Source organism: Pocillopora verrucosa, chromosome 13, assembly GCF_036669915.1.
Source record: "Pocillopora verrucosa isolate sample1 chromosome 13, ASM3666991v2, whole genome shotgun sequence".
Lineage (NCBI taxonomy): Eukaryota > Metazoa > Cnidaria > Anthozoa > Scleractinia > Pocilloporidae > Pocillopora > Pocillopora verrucosa.
In genome coordinates this window covers 4,918,413-4,931,860 of record NC_089324.1, presented here as the reverse complement: position 1 = coordinate 4,931,860, position 13,448 = coordinate 4,918,413, and the positions used below count along the sequence as shown (strand labels likewise).

The 13,448-nt window shown below is 37.4% G+C and overlaps 1 long non-coding RNA gene across 1 annotated transcript; it reads left to right on the top strand.

Moving 5' to 3' along the window:
• Positions 1-2,334: 2,334 nt before the first annotated feature.
• LOC136277886 (uncharacterized) lies at positions 2,335-13,238 on the top strand. Its single transcript, XR_010716066.1, has 3 exons — positions 2,335-2,514; positions 3,444-3,521; positions 13,044-13,238. It is a non-coding gene; the product is annotated as an uncharacterized lncRNA (long non-coding RNA).
• Positions 13,239-13,448: the final 210 nt, after the last annotated feature.

The window sequence follows — 13,448 nt, the reverse complement described above, 5'->3', positions numbered from 1 at the left end:
TGGAGGACTTTCGACTTGTAATTCCTTCAGTCTCTTTTTCGCCTTCGTTGAAGCGTCTGAACCGCCATCGCTGTTGCTTTCAACCACGCAATCGTCGTCGCTTGTTTCATTTTGGATGGGTCGATCTTGTCGGTACCGTTTCTTCGGATCTTTTGTTAATTCACCCAAGGAGTTGCCAAGACTTTCCTTTGCCTCTTTTCTTTTTGCTAACTTTGCTCCCATATCTGCTTGAAAAAAATAGTAAATGCGTACTCTTCGTAACAAGTGATGCTTTGGAGTCAGAACAAGTCTCGGTAGAGATATCTAATACTTCATCAAATTCATTACAATATGATCTGTGATTGGTTCAAAAAACTCACACATGAAGCACCTTAGCCAATCAGACTGCTTACCTGTAATTCCTTGAGTTCTTATTGGCTCCTCTTGACATCCTGTTCTGATTGGCTGCTAGTCTTGAAAGGGCGCTGAAAGGTTGAGAATATTCTTTCAGAAACAACATTATAACAACACGTCCGATTTCGGCAGTGGTATGATTACATTCTGTAAGAAGGGGTTTAAATCTGGCAAATTTCATGTTGTTGTTTTACAGAGGACGGCTACAAAATTTTAAAATCTCCGTTAAATCTTCTCTTCTGGCCACGTTCTCTTTACCGTCGTGGTTTACATAAAGTATATGAATTATCTTTTCCAAGTGAACATCATACGAACAAGCGCAAATCCGGAAAATATTCATAATGCAGATTTTTCTAGTCCTAGCAAGAGATTGTCAGTTTATAATCTCTTGCTTGTAGATACTCCATTTACTAGTCTTTCTCGCCGCATAAATACGAGCCCGCTGATTCATAAGGAAGAACAGCGGAATAAAATTCTACACAATGAGCGCAGCTACGCCGCTATAAATTGTCTCTTCTTCTTCCAGTTCTCAAAGTGGAAAGGACAACATTTCATTCAAGCTGGTTTACACGGTTTATTGACTATTTTCATCCACGTGATATTCTCACGTGACAGTCTAGGGATCTGTCATAACTCAAGGGGGTGGGAGGGTTTTTGGGGGGTCACATGATTTTCAGATGTAGCGGAGCGGGGCTCAGTCTTCGCTAACAGAGTATAAAAAGGGGACTGTAGAAAATTGACTGCCAGCAGGAGCCCATTACTTGTAATGTGCCCCTGCTGCCAACGAGAGAGTAACCCCACAATACCACAGAGCCTCAGGGGAGGGGAACAGGTAAATTGTTTTTGTTAGCCAATTAAAACTCTTCTTCCCCCCACCCTACCACAGGTGATATGTTATGAACGGTCCCCCTTTTAACTCCCATGAGTGACCGAGAGAGAATTTCTCCATACAATATCGATACAATATCAAGCAGACAAGTGATGAGAATAAAAGTAGGGATTATTAGTTGATCCAATACCAAATTCTCCAAACTAACATCACAAGAACTATATGGCAGACAGTAAGGAGAATTACTAATGAGATATTGGAAGGGTTAACATTTCACGCAGTGGACGGTAGCTTCCGAAAAAACCTTCAAGGGAGGAACTTTACGTGAACGCTGCAATTTGAGGTGACAGGGAAACACTTTTAAGTGGAATTTAGTTTTGCCCTATATCTGAAGAGAAGAAAGAGAGAAAAAGCATCATTCACTTTTGTGGTTTGTACATGTGGTAGATATTCTTTCAATTTGAGGGGACATGAGCCAAACAAACGGTTTCGTATGTGAGTCCATTTCCGTGAGAACCACACAACGAGTCAATTTTTAACTCTACGACCGCTGGCCGACGATAGCGCTGATGTCTTGAGTTAAAGATCACAGGTTGTTTTGAAGTAATCCATTTAATTGCCATCTAATTGGCAAGCTGCCCTAGAAGATTAGCACCAGGAATAAGCGCCATTGTTTGCCCAGTTGTCCCTTTAAAAAGACAAAAGCACGTCATTCTGGACTTTAATTTTACTCCAGCTGTGGTTTTCCGCCTAGGCGCGTTTGTTTTGTTCTTTGTTGGGGTGCAATTTCGCTAATTCATCAGAGTTCCATGGGGAAAAAAAATTCTTTCATGGAAATTTCATTACAGTTGTCATAATTGTTTCTCGGCTACCTTAAGGTAGAGAATATCAAGCTTCTAGCTGTACAAAGAAACCAAAAGGACCGTACGTTGAGTAATCTCTCACTGCCGTTTTACTTTGCCTAAACACCATGAGATCTTAAAATAGCTCATTCTTGCGTTCCGAGTCGATATGCGTAGCGAAGCAACTCAAGCGAAATAAAAACAAGTATTGTATGGGAAGAATAATGTAGGAAGGAATTTAATCAAGGCAGAAGTTGTTTTGAACGGAAGCCGTAGTGGAAACAGCATGTTTTACTAAATGAAAGTTACTTTAAGTGCCTTCTACGAGAATATCTTACTTCGTCACTGAGCCTTCCAAATGAACAATGGCTTTAGCTCAAAGACAGACGCCTTTCAAATGAAATGTATGTACACGAGCTGGTTTTAAGGATCATTTGTGTGGAATTTTAGGTAACCCTTTCTTGTTTTTTAAGGGCAATGAGAAAAGCTTTGGAGCTCATATTTACTGCACGGGGATGACGTGTTTTCTGTAACATAATTCGTTCCGTAGCTCTCTAGCGGATGCAAGTTATTGTTTGACATTTGAACAACAAGCATGAGCGTTTGTTTTGATTGATTTATTAGCTAATTTTCTCTCAGTGTATTTTTTACGGTTTTGGATGCGACAATTTATCATAGCACACATGGCGGCAAAGTAACACGACAGTATAGTGAATGGAGATCAGTCTCTTGTTTTGAAGCAGACAAGGAAACACTATCATATCTTAACCTTCGTTCTAATTCGTCTCTGTTCTTAAAAGAAGTGTATTAGAATTCTATTTTTGGACCGTAGTATACTTCAATGAGTATGGTTCACGCGACGAATCATAGAACAACATAGGCGATACTAATGAATGTTTGCGGAGTGTAACTGTCTCAACATGCGTGAATAAAAAATAATGAGTATTCCTGAAATCAATCCTCGAGCAATCAGCTTAAAGTTCATTAAACTCTTTGAGCGATAGTAAACTTTAACGTTCTAATTCTTCCTCTAACTTTTCAACACTTTAATGAGTTGAAAGGCTTGAAAACTAGCAATCGGGGAATCGTTTTTTTTTTTATCTAAGTTCTCCATGTCGGATTTTGGGTCAGCTCCTTACCACGTGGAGTTCAGCGCCACCAAAAGCGGGTCGATAAATGAATAACGATGTTTTTGTCAGTGTCAAATAATCAACAGAAACAGAATTTTACAAGGCATATTTATAGTTCAGAACTTCTGAACCTTACGAGCAGCGAAGAGTTTTTGGGCACGGTAGTATTCAGAGGCTTCGCAATGGTGAAATATTTCGAGATCACAAAAGATGAATCATGTCACAATTTTCTTCTTTTTTTTTTTTCAGGCCCAACTAAAGAGAATATTCGTTCATGTGAAGAGTACTTTTATGTCAGTCACATTTCCTATGGCTCTTTGATCTCAGGTAATGTTTTAATTTGTTTTCGTAGCCTCCTGCCTCTCTCATGATAACATACAATTCATGGCTAACCGCAAAGTTTATAGAAGGCAGATTACTATACCACACGGTTATATTATGCTTCTTTAAGTAGAAATCGATAATTTTTGAAATGTACAAAGATTACTGAAAAGAGGCACTAAGTGGAAATCTGCCTCTCTCAGAAAAAGAGCAAATTAATTGGTTTTTTTTTTCAAATAATTCGCACTCAAAAAGAACAGTTGAGAACTCTCAATGATTCCAATCACTTACGCCTCGAAAACTTTCTCAAGTTAATCTCATGAAAAGATCTGTCTTTTGATGAAAAATATATATCTTTAGTTTAAGAATATAAGTAGAGCTCTATCGATGGCATTCCTACATGCATGAGCGAATAAAAGGAAGCTTAAAGCACGTGGAGCTCTGATGTTTTGATAAACTGGTCTGTACTAATTTCCAAGGTCATTCAAGTTACATTTTTGCTTCTTCAAAGTAGATGTTCACATGTCAAAGTGGTACGTTTCCTTTCCTTACCTTAGATGTAAACTTTTGTCACCAACCTAAGTTCTTTGGAACTCTTCAATTTCTAAAACTCTGAGATGAAGCGAGAGAAACTTTTCCCTTTTAACGTATAACGATTTGATGTAGCAAACGATAATTTTGTCGAGTTCTTACCTATCGCAAAGCCCTTGCTATTGTCTCTGTTTTGTTTGCGCATTAATTGATTCAAAGTAAACTTGGACGATCTTTTAGGTCAAAATTAAAGCGTTTCTGTTCTCAAATTCTAAGCCAAAGGATTTGGAATTGATATTCAAGTTAGGCTACTCAAGTGAAAGCTGAGGAAACGTACCTTTTTTCTTCCTTTTCTTTCACCAAGGATACATTTGTTGATTCTTTGGAACGCTATTTGAATAAAAGTGATGAACATAAATCGTCCTAGAGAGCGAAATTGTAATTCAATCAAATTGAGAGGTGGGGAAAGCTTTTAACTCCTAAACGGACAATGAATGTTCAAGATGTATCTATTGATTTTCGGAAACTGTTTCCCAAGATTTCTCTAGATTTTTTTAATACTGCGCAGTTCTCATTAGATTTTTTAACTTGTGTTGGAGGTTGATCTGCAACAACATGCCACTTTCCCGTCGCCAACAACTGTACACTGTTTTACGAAATTATAAGCCATGTGCTCTTGAGTTACAAAACTAACGCCCTTCTTAAACGTGGTCGTACCGTGCCACAAATGCTTTCACCTGAGAAACAAACTTTCGCACAGAGTTAAGCGTACTCCAAAAGATTTTCTCGGCGGGGAGCTTGTTTTTGTTCCCCCCCCGGCCTAAAACCTTCTAAACTCCGAGCACGAGTGGTATTAACAATAGATGTAACAGTTGAGTGACGATATAAGTACTTTAAATTTCGTACATGTACACATTGAAATGCCTACCTTAATCATCGCAATAATTTTGGTCCAAGGCAGGTGAAGGTTTGAGCCTGAATTTTATGGTTCCTTTAAATATGATTTCTTGATCTCGTCACGAACTGATAAACAGCCGTTTGTGTATGTAGTGAGCTTACAAAGTGTATCACCCAAGAAAATGTTGCTGTCAAGATTAAGTTAGCTCACGAAGTATATCAGTCGAGAAATTGTTGCTGTCAAGATTAAGAAAGCGTTTTTTCTGTCGAAGAACGTAAATTTTATCTGCGGCATGCTTGTAAGAACGGTTTACTGACACTAGTTGACAGAGATTACATGATTTCGCGCCGTGAAAGTCAAAACCCAAAAACAGCAGGGCTGCCTTTGTTCTTCTATAAATCAAATCTTGCCGTTAATTGTACGATTCATCCATCAATCTGTATAGCTCAGTGGAATATTTCTCCTCTACTTGTGATGAACAAAGGCGCTTTTGGAGAATTAAAGAATTATAATGGAGTTAGCCTCCGGCGTGCTTACCCAATATCGCATTACATTGACACGAGGGAAAAAGGCGTGGTCCGGAAATGGGTGTAAAAACTTCGCGCGATCCACCGGCGTTGTTACTCTATACAGCACAGCGTGTAAGCGAATCAACACTGTACACACCTTGGTTTAAATTTTCAAGCATGTGCCTCTTTCTTTAAAGAGTCAAGTTGAGGATGATCTCTAGTATAAAGTTCGGGGACACATATGGGCGTACCACCTGTTAGACACGCCTGGACCAGCCGCCTTGGTTAAGAGTTTCCCCTTTTGAAGAGCATGTGTTGATCATGTTCCACACATGCATCACACATATGCTTCATGCTTCATTTCATTTGGAAAATGTCTTCGAACTCAGTTTTAAAACTGCATACTTTAAAATCCGAATTTGAACGAAGACATCAACAATGGCCTTTGTTGTTTTGCGGTACCATCATCAAAGCGTTCAAAGAACTCTCTTAAAAAAAAAACCTTCTAATTTCGTAGATCTACTTCTCACGCAGCGTTGGTTTTCTTCACAAAAATATTTGAAACTTTTTTCTTTCGCTTGTGATATTCTTTGTTATCTAAAACAGCTGCCAGTTCTGACAGTGAGTTTATTTTTATTCTTGATCACACACTTGGTTACTTAGGTCTTTCTGAGAGGCCCGAAGTTTTAAATACTTAGGACTACTTTAACTGAGTCAAAGTAATTTATAAGCCAGAGAATCTAACAGACAGCGTTAAGATTTAAGTTATTTTATTCAAATTACGGTTTTTTTTTTCTAAAAATATAACATAGTGTTTGGTGAAAGAAGCGTCTTAACCCTAAGATGGCACCAGCTAATTTTAGTAAAAGTTATTTTCAAAGAGGGCAGAAATCGTGGCTAAGGTCACTGTTTAAAAATACACGAATGGAGAAAAACCTGACGGGAATTTTATTTAGCAGTTCTGGTACCTACATAGAAACATATCAATCATCACTTAAAGGGCCTTTGTATCCAAAGCCACAAGTATTGTAAATAACTCCTTTCAACTCAACCACTGAATTCATCAGATTTGGTTGAATGCTGCCTGAAGGGATAAGTGGAGTTGTCGCGGGAAAAAATGTGAACAGTTTGAAATGGTGTGGTCTTTTACTTGAAACGAAAGTGAGCAAATAAAGATCAGTTGTCATAAAGATTCTTTTTCAAGAGCGTTATGTAAGGAGTGCAACATTCAAATAAAATTTTATCGTAAAGAACCGGAAAAAAAGGAAACACTGCCATAGATAAAAGCTTGGATATCCTCTTTTATGAACTATTGATGTTTTCTCTGTTGATTTCCGTTAAATCGGAAGCTATACTTGACACCATGTGCTAATTGTAAGTATTGGAATTACTTGACCTTGTCAGTAATAATAAAACAACTTTGTTTGCAGACATGTTTGTCAGGGTATTCAATATTTTATGTATCTTATACCATGTTAACCGGACTTTAAATAATTCTCCTTAATTGGAAACTTAATTTACAATCATTAATCCAACATGCATGAAACATCCTCTGTAGAGATTGCACAAGAACTGTTGAAAAAGTACTCAAAGGAGCTGAAAACAGAGGAGGTTATTTGAAAAATGTAAAAAGAAAAGTTTACTATACATTAAGGTTGAAAAATCTTGTTAGGAAACCTTCTAAAGGCCATGTTACTAACAGTAATTACACAATAACTTGAGCGAGACTCACTTTATAAAAAAAAATGGATCGTACGAGAGTATGACACAATTTTTTTTGTCTTTATTGTTTGCTGTTGTAATAGCTTGATTTACAAAATGTTTCCTCCCCTTCAATTAAACCATTAAAGCTGATATAGTAAGGAAGCATAGGCGTTTAATTCCATTCATGTATTTTATTGGGGGACAAAGCTTTCCTATAGATTTCGGATATTGGGAAAGATAATATAAGGTACTGTGAAATCTTTTTTTACCCATTTAGACATCGACCTTTTTACAACTTGTTAAATATTACATTCATCACCGCACTGCAGTTAGATCATATGCACTTTCTGTGTGTCTGACTTGTTTACAAATTTCGATAGAAAAAAATAACACCCCGTGTCAACCAGGCAGTAAGGAACATCGACCATGCTTCTCCGAAGATTTTTATCGGTTCCGCTGATGAAGTTCTCTGTTTTTTAGTACCGTAACTCAACTTATTTCATACAAAAAAGCTCTAATTTGTAAAGCAAGTCTCTGGAAAATAATTTGTGTAAGCAGGGTAGGAAAAACTTACATTTACAACTTCATCTTCGAAAGGAGACGTGCTTGAACAAAGCATTTCTGAGAGTTGTCTTATGTATTCTTGCGCGAGTCGCAAAAGTTCTAATTTAGTCAATTTACGTTTATTGTTTGTGCTTGGGATAGCTTTTCTTAGAGCTTCCATTGCATCGTTAATTGCTTGTATACGCCTCCTCTCTCTGTTATTGGCCCTAATACGGCGTAATCGTGGCTCAAGGGAGGTACTTTTGGCAGATTTCTTAGGTTGATCATTAGAAACTTCGTGTGGGTAGTACTGTTGCTCATTACAGCTTGTCAATGGGTTCACCGCCGGCATCGCAAGGCTTGGGGTCGCCGTCGCTGAGAAATTCTCGGTATGCTGAAAAAACCACTGATTTGGAGATGCTGTTTCTTCCATAGTGACACCAAATGTAGGCCTACTACCGGAGGATGTCCCAAACATGTACCTTAGCAACTGTAAACCAATATCAAAGACAAAAACGTGAATACGTAACTCAACAAAAACTCTCGGAAGTACATCCTTGAAAGAAAAAAAAATATTTCGCAGTAGAGTCGCCGGTTTAAAAATTCCATAACCCTTTAAATTCTGATAAGCCTAATTTCCAAGGTAAAGAAAATCACTGGAAATGTTAGAAAACACCACTTACCACGACTTAAGAGATTATGTCAAGGAAAATACGATCACTCCTTTTTAGCCGAACGCAAATATTTGACTAGCGTATTTTACGACCAGACGTTGAATTTTGTTAGCTAAGGCAATGATCCATTCTTGATTTTATTTACGATGGGGAACAAAACAGAGCTTTCTTCAACCAATCAGAAGTGACCCTTAAGTCAAGCTGGCTCCAAGACACGGCACTAAAGTGACATAAGAATGAAGAAAAAACCAAAGCATTTCTCAGCAAGAGGGAACAATTGTTTTGTAAGCACTTTTATTTGCCTTTAATGACTTAGCATTCGATATAGCGAGGTCCTTTCATTTCGTTCTATCTTCTATTGTTGCTGCTCGCCACATGTAAATCTCATTCGCCAGAAAACATATTCCTTAGCCCTTATCCAGGCAACCGCGAAAGGAATATTGCTTTTGGAAACAAAGCTTTTCCATTGTGCAGTCGTTTTTATTATTAACATGGATAAAGATCAATGATGGCTTTTTCAAAAGTCGAATTTTATCGTAAGAAAGAATTCAGAGTGAGTTAAAGAGCTCTTCTCTGATAGAATTTAAAAGCCCACTTCTTTTGACGACTTATGGTGTTTCACAGTGGCGTTTATTTGTTGCGATACGGGAAAAGGTTACTCCATTTTTTGTTGTCTCTTTACGTCAATGCCAGATAGTTCTGCGTAAACAATAGGCAGATATGATCCCTGTAGTTAAATCAACGGCAGGTGGGGAGCTTAATGCTGATTGGACAAAGAGGAACGTTAAAAAGGCCGCGGAAAAGTTCCCACGGTTGAAATTTAAGATCACTTTAAGACACATGGTTGGAACAAAGACACCTCGATGGCACATGCTTTCGCTTAGTCCCTCGTATACTGTTGGTAAACAATGCACCTAATTTAGAGAATTAGAATTGAAAACCTTTACAAAGACGTTTTTCAAGTTAACGTTGAAGTCTCACGCAGACACGAATTTGAAGATTTCATTACAAATTTCTCCATGACCATAGTCAGGAGAACTTGACGGAGAGAAAGCGAACCTTACCAAGGCTGAGAAAATCACGACACCGTGAGTCAATTCTGCTCTTAGTAAATGGCCTCGAAACATCTTTGAGTTTGACCAAATTTTAATAAACGGACATATTCTAGATCAAAAGCTTAAGTAAACAAGCTAACAAATCGAAAGTACGGTATTCCGTATTAATCTTGATTTCACAGCCAGTAAGAATGAAAGTGGAAATAAATACATCTAGTTTCGCAAAATAGGTTGTAAATGATAAAAAAAAAATTGGACAAAGCGGATCAAATTTTTTTACAATCAGCTGCGCACAGCGTTAAGAAAAATATTAATTCAACCTCATTATTCACCGCTTCTCAACCACTTTTAATTTGAGAACTGCTTGGTTAGACTGGATTAACTCAGATAAAATATTTGCAGTTTAAAACAAGATTTGAATAAAAATAACAACTAAGAGTAACCTTGACATAGATGATTGCTTTGCCTAAAGGATTTGAGGATTTAAAAGAAAAGCTTCGCGTAAAACTACTGTTCCCCAGTCAAGTTCACACTCACAAAAGCAGTTTTTGGTTTCTATTGAGAACTCAGTTCGCTTCTAATCGAACTCAGGCTACATTGATGTAACGAAATGACAGCGCTAACGTACACCTTGGAAAAACTATTTGATCAATCGGAGAAATCGAATCACTTCTAGGGTATGCGAGAAGATTCAATTTTCACCTTCCGCCAGTTGAAACAATAGTGTAACAATGGTTTTAAGGGCCTGAACTGGCCATTTGCCATTATGATCAATTGGCGTACAATTAACCACACTGTTCTGTAATTAGCCGCACTTCTTCATAATTTAGAATTTTAAGGCTCAAGGTTTCTTGTTCTTATAATCTCCACATGGCAGGATAGTGGTTGAACCCGTTGTTACAAAAAGGAAAATGCTTGAACAAATTTGCATATATTTAATCAGTCTTATGGCATTTACTTGAGAAGTTACTGTGTAATAACAATTTCAGCTACGAAAAAAACAGAAAAAAAAAACTGGCCGGAAGTTTTTATGGCAGCCAAGGCAAGTCAAGCTTTAAGCTAGGTACTTTGACTTTGTAACCAAAACATATATTATCAATAGCTTTTGACAAAACTGAATATGTGCATTACAAATCAAACCTGTCAACATCTGTGCAATTAACAATTAACGACAACTTTAAGAGAACTTAATTACGTTATACACTATTGTACAAAGAGTTTTAGAACGCGATTAACTTGTACTGTACCCGTAGACAGGTGTGCTCGAAATGATAAACCGACGTTAAACAGACTCAAATTCTCCTCAACATGAAAGATTTATCAGTAGTTCAGTACTATTCAAAATTTCACAAAATTATGTTTTATCCACAGACCATCAAAACCAGAACGAAAAATATTTCCACATGAAAGTACTGCTTTGTGGCTTTTTTGTATCATGTCTGAAGGTTTTACCAACAACCGGAAAAGCTAATGTAGATGGTAATGTAGATTGTACCTAATAAAGTATAAGCAGCTGCACTTGCTTGTTAAAGTGGAGCATGATAAAGAGCTGCTAAATAGTACCAAATAAAAGTACTGCTCAGTTTATCGTTCATTTGAACGGTCACCCAGTACTAGATTTAATCCTCAAAACTAAAAGTTTGCGTCAACTTCCACAAATGAGCATGATAACCAGTACCACATGAGAGTAAGGCTTGATAGCTTTCAAATGAATGGTCACAACCCAAGGTTTCATGTACAGACATAACCTTGGAACCAACCAGTACAGCTTTGTGAATATGAAATTAATGCTCAATTGATCACTTTAAAATCACCGCATATCACAATAAACCTGATAGCTACCTGGCAAAGCACCATAAATGCCATCACATGAAATCGCCCCTGTTCATGAGTAACTTTCATTGGAATAATTACACTCTTGGGCTTCATCTTCAGACTTACTATGTAAACATACCTACATGAAAGACTTTTGCAGTTATTCCAACACTGAATGGCTACAACTACTTTAAACATCATGATAATCATTGCCACGTCAAAGTAGTGATGCTCAGTAGCTTTCATCTAAATAGTCGCACTCCAAGGTTTCATCCACAGAATAGGAAGCAGTGGCATCTTTTACAGCATGGTAAACAGCACCACGTCACTGTTATGTTCAGTGATTTTCACTTGAATGGTCATGCACTTAGGTTTGGAGAGACTTACACGAAATCATATATGTGAACTGCGGTAAAAGAAATGGAAATGAAAGCGATCTCATATTAACTTCTTTATCCGCAGTTTACATATGTGATTTTCATATATCCACAGTTGGTTATTCATCACTTTGCGGGTTTATTTGGAACCATCATAATGACTTACTCCCATTTGGCTTGTTACTTGGTAGAGTACTTCACCGGTATCGCAAAGGTCATGGGTTCAAATCCCGTGCAGGCCTGAATTTTTTTCAGGCCTTATTTTCACCACAACTCAAGTACAACGAACAGAATCTTTTCAAAATTGTGCACTAGATAGGATCCAGCCACAGAATTAAGAGTTCGAACCGCTGATTTTAAACAGCACAAACCACCCTGGGTATCACCTTAAAATTCTGTTTTTTCCCGCTCTAATTGAATTTTCCATAAACATTCATTTATTAGCGATTACTTCGATCAACAGACTGGAAAGTTATAAACACCTAAACGAATTGAAAGCAGCAAGGTTGAGAATGCAACTCAACTTATTGCAAACTAAAGCTTTAATGTTACAACGCAGGAGTTCGGTGTTTTAAAAAACATAAAAAGCAAATAGAAGCTGATGAATTATTTGGATGATAACAGACCCTCAATCAGCGTGACTGGAGATAAAGTTCTTTATGCTGACCAAAGCTTCTTAAAGTGTATAGCTTTGATTAACGGAAGTTGAAATGTCTTACTTCGGCTGTTTTGTTATCACAGACATCATGGTAAACGTGTTATAACTTACGTCCAAAAACTATTCAAATATCACTTATGCAAGGCGGGTGACACCACAAAAGAGCTCTTTCTTTAAGCGTAACTTGCATTTAAACAAAGGCTGAACTGAACACGCGCAATTCAGATCTAGTCACATGTTTTACAAAGATGAAAAAGAAATTCTGTCGACAGAAGGAATATTTTAGTTTGAACATTAGCTTTCTGCGTTATGCCTACATTGTCTTTCTTGGGCTAAAAACGACAAAATTTGGAAGTAAAATAAGTTGCCACGGACAATTTAAACTTATCAACAAATGGCCCATTCAGAGTCCATATAAACTTGAAAGCGAGAGATTCCTTATCATCTCTGACGAGTACAATATGTACGTAAAGTAAGTTATTTGTTTCACTTCAACGGACTCTTCCAACATAGTAACATATCGTAGTCCTCGGCCTTACCCTACATCTTGGCAGTTCGGAAAGCCGCAAAACTCTAGAATAAAAATGTTTTATTTCTAATCGGCAGCGTCCATCTCCATGGTAGCAACGAACACCCTCTCCGAAACAGCTGTATAGAATTCATTTATTCCGTCGAAAGTTAATTGAAAAATTTAATCGTTGCTGGCTATTTTTTACTGCTTCTAACCTGCTATTTATTTCGTGATGTTTATTCTAAACCAACAGGGAAAGCTCACTCCCAAGTTGAAGACGACGACACTGAGGCCAAAATGACTTGGAAATATGCTGTCCACATCTTGAACATAGATATGAAACTCTGGCTAAGAAATTTTTATGGTATTACAAGCCCCTGATGAACCATCATTTCTTTCTTTTTCTCCGGATAATGACATTCCTCCTATAGATTCGATATACCTTAGTTCCCCTCACAAAAAAATAAACAATGAAACAGCGAGAGTACATTACAAGGAGTGTTTGTATGTAGAAAAGTAACTGTTGCTTTTCTAAAGGAAATGAGACCTTTCTTCTCTCTTTAAGGGAGTAGTATATATCGGACAAAATTTTACGACATCATTCATTGTTTTTAACTGATCAAGCAGCATATTTGAAGGTGACCTTGTTTTAAATTAG